The following is an 8,338-nucleotide window of genomic DNA, read 5'->3' as shown; positions in this document are numbered from 1 at the left end:
GGAAAAAAGCAAACAAATAATGTAAGCTGAAGTTTACTCTGAGCATATCACAGTTCATTTAGCATCACTGTGCACAAAGGAAAGCACAACATATGCTTTTGCTTTTGATCACATGAAGTCAATTAACCTGATTATTCTGAACAAGTGCTTCCAAGTCAGATAAAATTAGTGTGTATAGTAAATGATCTGATAATTATCTACTTCTGCAGTCTGTTATCCTGCATTTATTCTTATCTGGCTGGAGGCCAGTTGGTTTTATTCCTCTTGTTACAGTTGCTCACAGGAAGCAGTGAGGTCTCTGCTTCAGAAAGAAACGGAAGTGGCAAAGAACATACCTACAAGCATGTCGGAAAGCTGCCATTTTTTTTAGTTATGTCCTTTAATTTCAGTGCAGCTAAGTGGTTTAGTAGAGAAATCATTCATAACTGGGAATGAAGTGCCCAGTTCCCACTGAAAATCAATGGCTGTTAAGCATCTAACTCTCTATAGACCTTTTGAATATTCTAGTTGTTGTAAAGATTTCATTCTCAAAGAATTTTCTATGAGGTGATTTTAGATTCTTGTATGAAAGGTAGTATTGTGGGTTGGGAATGGTAGTTACAGCTGCAGTTATGGCTCCAAGAGACATTTTCATTTTAAACAGTTGTTCAACTCACTAGTTTTCAGAGAGCAAACATCCTGAACGTAGTCCCAGATGCTCCACAGAATACTCCACAGAATACTAGCTAGTCATGAAATTGAGGCCAACTAGTCATTTTCTTGGCTACAAGTAGAGAGAGGCCTGGAATCAAGGGCAGATAATCAGGTTTAAGGAATTATATAGTTGCATGGTTTTGTGGGTACAGAGAGAAGTGACATTTTCAAGTGATTTGGTCCATGACAGTGTTCTACAGCCATGTCATAACATACATGCATGGCTGTAGGGTGGTTTTAAAATGGCCAATCATGGGGAAAAATAACCTTGGTTAAATCAGATATTACATTAAAGTGCTTAAACTTATAGTGCCTTAGGGTACTTGTGTCCTCTCAAGGGTTAATTTTTCATGTGAGGGGTGAGGCTGGGCAAGGGGGGGCATGGGTTGTCAGAGCGAGGAGAGGGAGTTTCCAAATGCTGAATGGCCAAAGCTGGGAGGGAGGGGGTGGGGAATGGGGGTCCTTTACCTTGCAGCCCCCCCTTCGCTACCCTGGCTGGGATATTGTGGGGAGTGGATTTGGCCTCTGAGGCAAGGGGGCTCAATTTCCCTCCCTCCCCTCAGCTCTGGCCATTCAGATGCTGTGAGCTCCCGTCATCCCTTCCCTCTCTGACAGCCTCAGAGGTGGTGGGGTGGGGCTGGGTAGAAAGGTGGTTCAGCAGCCTCTTGGGAAGCTGCTTGAGCTCCCCCTACCTGCTGGCCTGGGCCGATGCAATCTGGCTTCAGCCCCCCACCCCCACCCCCTCCCCCATGAACCAACAGGAGAACACCTGTGGAATTGGGATGGTACTCTAACTCTTGGTGCTTTATGTAAAGTGCCATGAGTTACAGTGGGGCCCTAATGTTTGCCCACAGACAACAGTTCTGATCAGGATCCTGCCTTGCAATGATCTGGGACTGGGATCTAGGAGGGAAATCCTTTTTCAGGGAGTCCTCATGGAACCTTGCATACAGACCAGATAGTCGTACTGTCTCAGAAAATCTAGACCGGGTTAGTCACTTTAATCTTAGTTTGCAATTGTTTGTAGTTTTCTCAATTTACCACCTCTGGAGCAGACATTATCCAGATTTGGCCTTTGCTGGACATTGCAGTTGTGATATATTGAACAAGAGTATTTTATAGTTATTTTTAAATGGCAAGAGAAAAATAATTTTCTGAACTATTTAAAAAGCTTGAGTTGTATCAGGCCTTCCATAGATTAATTCTTTTTAATCTATGAGAAACAACACAGTCTAGCATTTAGAACCTAGAACTAGAAATTAGGGGTGCCTGTAGGCATGTGGGGAGGCTGCTGTGAAGTGCTGTAATTACAGTGCATTGGAACACATTTAATTAATCAAGTCTGCTGGTGTGTGCTAATTAGCATGCCCCATGTTTCAAAATGGCGACAGGGGTGCTTTAACTAAAGGTCATTTGACAAGCTTTAGTTAACATGCCTCTGCCGCCATTTTGAAGCATGAGAATACTGATACACAAGACACTGCTGGCACTTTAATTAGAGCAGCTCTCAGAGTCACTTTAATTAAAGTGCCCCCACATCCAAAGAGCATGTGTAAAAATGTCCCTGGAGACTTGGTCTGGTAGTTGGAGATAATGTGCTTCCCTTCATGTAGCGATGTAACACGGGGTTTGCTTTCTCCACAGTGTAGATGGCTCCAGAAAAAAGTTGTTCCTGAGACGGAATTCTTCCCAGAGCTCCTCTGAACATGAAACTTCTAATCACCCCAATGTGGGACTGGGTATTTGAGGCACATTGACCCCCTCTGTGACTAATAAAAGAGGTGTCATCAGAGTGAAACAGTAGATTAGAAAGCACAGCTCTGTTTTCCATTCAGAAAAAAATTCACATACATTTATTTTATTTGTCAGCTCCTAGAATTGTTTTCTCAACTCTGACTCATTGGAATAATATAGGGACATTAATTCAAAATGTCTTTTTGTGTGTATATATAAGAATTTGACCTATAATATTATTTAAACATAGGATTTTAAAATTTTAAAAAGTTTAATCTTTTTTCAGAATGCATTAGTGACCCTCTATTTCCATCTCTTAGCAGATCAAGATTTTTTCATAATGAGGCTGGGGGAACAAAGTACTTTTGCTTTTCTCAAAAAAATAGGATAATCTTCTTGCTAGGTTGAGAGCTGCAAAATATTGTATGGATCTAATAAACATCCTGCTGGTAGTTAGCAGAAATTTTATGCATTTAACAGAAAGTTGTATTTCATGGCTGTAACTTCACAGCAGTGACATTTAATATTTGCAGGGAGGAAAATTAAACTTTTTTCACATTTTAATCAAAAGGACTGTACCATGGAAATGAACTGAAATCAACTGCATGCTGAGTTCCTTCATGCCTCAATTCCTCCATCTACAAATTGCACCATAGATGGTCTAAAATAAAACTGTTAGCTGGTAAATACCTAAGAATATTTTCTTACATATTTTTTTCTTATAGAAGCTTTAATTGTGTTAATATGTTTTCAGGCTAAATTATCATGAGGGTTATAAAATGTATAAAAACATGTAATGGGAAACAGAATGGAGTTATGAATGCTGCTCAAGCTTCTGGACAGACATTCAAAAAGCCTGAGCCTGAATTTATTCAAACTTTGTAGGTTAGTCTAACCTGGCTAGGCTAAATCAGTTTGTAACCCAGACAGACATCCCAGAAATGCAGGCACTTGCCTGCAGTGGCTCAAGCTAGAAGCTGAGGGGTGCTAGAGCAGCCTCACACAGGGCAGAGCTGAGGGGGGCATGCCCAGGAAGGATGCTCTGATTATTTCCCACCTTCCCTCCCCCCCACCCCCAAGCAGCCCAGCAAGGAATGTTTATTGCCCTTAACTCAGTGTTTATCAGCTCATTAAGAAAACAAAGCCTTGCTCCATTAACTAATGGAGTTCTTCCTAAACAACTCTTCCAAGGAAGGACATTAAGCTATCTGTTGATTAACTCCAAAAAGCCTGTCTGCCTCTGTCCTCTCCCACAGCATAGATCATAACCAGCATGTGATCTTCTAGCTAATGCTGAGGTGTCTGCATAGGACAGAAGGGAGGGGGGAATAATCCCTGCTTAGCAGGGAGAAGCCAGACAGTCACTCTGTGCCTGCAATTCTGTGTCAAGGGGAGGGGAGGGGAGAGGAGCAGAGCCCCCCACTCAGTCCAGAGAGCATGCTGGGATGCTGGAGGTGTCTGGTTTATCTTAAAACAGTAAGGGGTGTGGTACAGACATTGCAGAAACCAATTTGAGCCAAATCAGTTAAGTCTGATACTACATTCAGCCAGGTTTATCTCAAACTGATTTCAGCCATTTTCAAACTGGTTTATGTGCACTAAACATTTGCTCTGTTAGATTTAAAATAGTTTCTGATCACTGAAACTGGTTTATACGTAATGTCTGTTCCTAGCCCTGATAGTATCACAAATGACTTGAGTTTTTCATTCTTGCCAGCATAAGATGTCCTTAACAGGATATCACAATCTAAGTTACCAGACCTTTTATTGTTGTTGTTTATATGCTGCTTGAGTTGTACCAATTTAACAGAAGTGCAGTTTTAAACTGATCTAGTCAAGCTGTTGACAAAAGCTTAGTGTACATTTTAGGTTAATTTGGATTTTTTGGTTCAAACCCAATTACGAGTTGCCATACATAATGATTCATAGATGGATAAAACTTGTGAAAACTGAACAATGCAACATGCAAGATGCTGCTTATACAAGCAATTATGTAGCAAACCATATTCAGTACAGATTCCTATAACCAGAACTGTCACACAATACATTGTGTGAAATGTGCAAAATGATAGTCAACTACAACACATTTCTCAAAAGGGGAAACCCCTTCATTAATACTTTTATAAATCTAAACTTGTGTGTGATTCAGTGCATAAATGGAAGCTGTTCTTCCCTTCCGACCTTGGTAATTCCTTCCTCCCTACCTCTGCAGGGAGAAAGACTGTTGCATCAGCTGCTGTACTCCCACTTTTAAGGTAAAAGTTGGCTATTCTGTTCATTTCCCTGGTGAATGTATTCATTTTGCAGTCACTAGGTGGTGTATTTCAGCTACTATATGTAACAGTTTCTCACTGCACAGAAATAATTTTGTGGGAAAAATCCTGCTTGGAAAAATCAAGAAGTCCTAATCGACAAGTGTAAATGCATTTCAGATTGGGTTTTTGAAGAAATTGCTTCTGCTTTTCATGCTGAAGTGGATAACAACAGTTACTTAGTTTGTTTTTAATGGGTAAAATATACCGAAAAGTTGTTTTGAGGTTTAAATAGAATTACAAAAGCTGTTTTTCCATTAATTTACTTTACTAGAAAATTGTGTCATCAATTTCTGGAAGTTCTTGAATTCCAGACATAAGCAATTTAGATAACTGAGACCAATTGCCTCATCTAAATAATTTGTCCTTCGTGCATTCATCATTTTTTTTTATTTAGTATTCTCTTAGTAATTTGATTCTACTGAATGCAAGATAATGGTGCTTTGAAAAACTAATGCTTGGATATCTTTTCACAATCAATGGTCTAACCAAACAAATCACATTAAAATTTAGTTTAAACTAATTATTATATGTATAGCAATTAAAACCTGGCAAATATATCTAGACTTTTCTAACTAAGGGGAAACAGTATGAACAAGTAGTTCTGTTCTATAGATTATGACACGTTCTGATGTATTTGAAAACACCTCCCATCTGTGTACTTGCAGAGGAGAAAGGGAAAAACATCATTCTGGTTAAGTAACAGCTTGTGAGGCTGTTGCATTTATAAGAGTCCTTTGTAAGATATACTAAAATTGAATTTTTAGTAAGGCAGGTACATTTGTTTGAATATAAACATAATGGAAGAAGAGTGAAACTGAAAATTTTATACCATTGTTCAATGGTTAGAGGTATATTGAAAACCTGTTTCCTTTTAAACTAACTTTTAAGCCTGTCTTTTGGCTTAATAGCCCTAGTGTTCAACTTGAGCAGTTTTCTCCATAATGTGCAGTTTAGTTAGGTAATTACATTAATAAGATCTGTACCTGTGCAGTTAATCAGCACACCACACTGAAAATGTATGTAGAAGGAGAATTCAAGCTGAAGTCAAAGTATTGATAGAGGGGAAAATCCCTCTACAGGACCATGTTTGTAAAGGGAGAATCCAAGCTGAGGTGACTTGATTTGTACCTGAATTTTAGTTTTCTCTGGGCTCATTTACATGTGCAATTAATTTGACTGAATAAACTGGCACAGGTTACATCAGAGTTTATTGCTCTCAGGTACTGCGTTTATACATGCATCTGAGATCAGCATGTTGAACTGGATCAGAGTATCCCCTGGCAGAGGGCCCAGGGGGTCAGCCTGCCGGCCCAGGGCTGCTCCAACCCAACTCAGTGTGCTACGGAGGGGCTAGCTGGGGCATGGTGGTGGTCCAGGACAGGGCTAACCAGCAGGCAGCCCCCACTCTGAAGCACCCTTGTGCTCCAGTCAGCATCTACATGTGTGTTGTGGTGCACTAAATAACATAGCTGCAGGATAGTACTTGTGTTTACAAGTATTAACCTACAGTGGCTTTTCTTAGTTTACTGTGGCCTAATAGGGCTGCACATTTAGACACTGAAATTTACTGTGGAGCTGATTAGGCAACTTGCAGTAAACATCTTGTGTAGATGTGCCCTCTGTTTCTCTTTTTCATTCTGTTTCCTATTCCATAGGAAATTAGCAACTGTGATAATCTCTCATCCCAGACTGCAGTGTTTTGCACAGGAAACACTGCAATGTAGTATTTAAGTGAAGTGCACCTCCATTTCCTAGCATCATGGTAACTCTTTCATTATCCCGTCTATGCTTTCAGAATCCATAGGCTAGAAGTGATCCTCAGGCCCCTGCCAGATGCTTGCAGCAGCATGCTACTTATTGGTACAGGGAGAGCCTGGGATCATGATCCCCCTGCACCATGATGCACAATGGGATCTGATGCGCTATCCACACAATTACACTTCCTGCCATGCCACACATGCATGGCAGAAGGCATGATTATGGGATTGTGCATCAAATCCCATCATGCTTTATTGCTGATGCAGGGGGATCATGATCCCAGGCTCCCCCTGCACCAGCAAGTAGCAAGCTCCTGCAGCTGAAAGCCCACTCAGCTGAAGGAGCTACAAGCTGCAGGGGCACACCATGTGCTTCAGCAACTGGGAACCCATCAGCTGCAGGCTCCCAGGGTTAGGGGAGTATGGTGCACCCCTGTGACTGGCAGCCCTGATCAGCTGATGGGGAACACCTAGCCTCAGTGAACATCTAGCTACATGTTCAATTAATGGCTTGATAGGAACCAGCCACACATTTTTTGAGGAATCACTTTTGTGGTTTATTCCTCATTTTATCAAACCATTAATTGACTGAACATGTGTCTAGGTCACAACTTAAGACATGATTAACGTGTTAATCATGCCTGAAGTGTAACATGTGGCAGGGACCTCAGTCTCCTGTCTAATCTTTGACTGACTGTGAAGAATACTGTCAAGCTAAGGGAAGGAATGTGTTCTAATGAACAATTAAAGATTGGAAATTCATAGTTTGGTCTGTCTTTTATAGTTTTAGTGTGTAACTCAGGGATTTTTTAAAAAATATCTTTTATGCCTATCTTCTACCATCCATAACCAGAAGGTGGTTTTTCAGCATTTTCTGAAAATCCAGCTCTTAAGACATCAAAGATTGAGCATCCAAAAACTGAGGAACACAAAATAATGGGCCACTTTTGAAAATCTTGTCCCTTGTTACTAATTCATTTAAAAACAGCATTTGGGAGCAAAAAAAGGACAAATAGCCTTTTAGGCTGCGAAGTTGTCACTAAACTATAAAGGACGTATTTATATCCCAATCACGGTTGTCAGTGCAGAGTAGCATAAACATACCTGAGCTAAGTCTAGCATTAAGTAAATCTTGGTAAAGACAAGGTGGGTTTGTAGTTTTCATGTGTGTTAGCATAAGGTAAAGTTGAGGTAAAGACTATTGGATAGCTTAAGGTATACCTCAAGCTGCCTAATTCTGTGCAGACTACAACATACCTCATTTTCACTATGACTGTTAATGTTAATTACCACTTGTTAGCTGCTGAAGTTAAGAATAACCTTTTTTCACACTGAAGACAGCTCCATGTGGTTTCTTATTTGACAAAGGTATGCAAAAATGTACGACTTCACAATGTTTAGATAACAAACCCAACAGAGATTTTCCAGCCGTGGCTTAGTTTGATTTAGGTCAGGTAACTGATAATTACCTGCTACTGTAAACCAACTCTGTGTGCACTTCAAGGTATGAGTTTTCCTAGCCACTACCAAACATTGCCAGCTTCCACTGATTAAACTAGATGAGTTTTGTCAGTTCTGGTGAAATGTTTCTTTGAAAATTTCTGTTTGCTTGAAGCTGATTTTCAGTGTGAAACTCAGGGGCTCAATGGGTGTTTGCATATCTTAATACCAAAGAAAATGATGTTATGAACACCTGTATGTACTCTGAGCATTGTTTTGTCACATATCTAACTATATTCCACCCTCCCCCCACCCTCCTCATACAGAGAGAGAGGCTTCTGGACTTAAACTCTGTTACAAGAAGTTTCAAAAGTTTGCAGAAGGGCAATATGATAGCAT

The 8,338-nt window shown here is 40.3% G+C and overlaps 1 long non-coding RNA gene across 1 annotated transcript in view; it reads left to right on the top strand.

The window, feature by feature from the left end:
- The first annotated feature begins 269 nt into the window (after positions 1-269).
- Positions 270-8,338, top strand: part of LOC109299815 — a 59,681-nt gene continuing 51,612 nt past the window's right edge. Inside the window, exons 1-3 of the long non-coding RNA XR_002098009.1 lie at positions 270-345; positions 2,999-3,101; positions 4,640-4,682. This is a non-coding gene — a long non-coding RNA (uncharacterized LOC109299815). The remainder of the gene's footprint in view (positions 346-2,998; positions 3,102-4,639; positions 4,683-8,338) is intronic.

This window comes from Gavialis gangeticus, unplaced genomic scaffold, assembly GCF_001723915.1.
Source record: "Gavialis gangeticus isolate Ggan-Ray unplaced genomic scaffold, GavGan_comp1, whole genome shotgun sequence".
Lineage (NCBI taxonomy): Eukaryota > Metazoa > Chordata > Crocodylia > Gavialidae > Gavialis > Gavialis gangeticus.
Note: the sequence above shows the minus strand (reverse complement) of the source record. Positions and strands in the feature narration are given on the sequence as shown.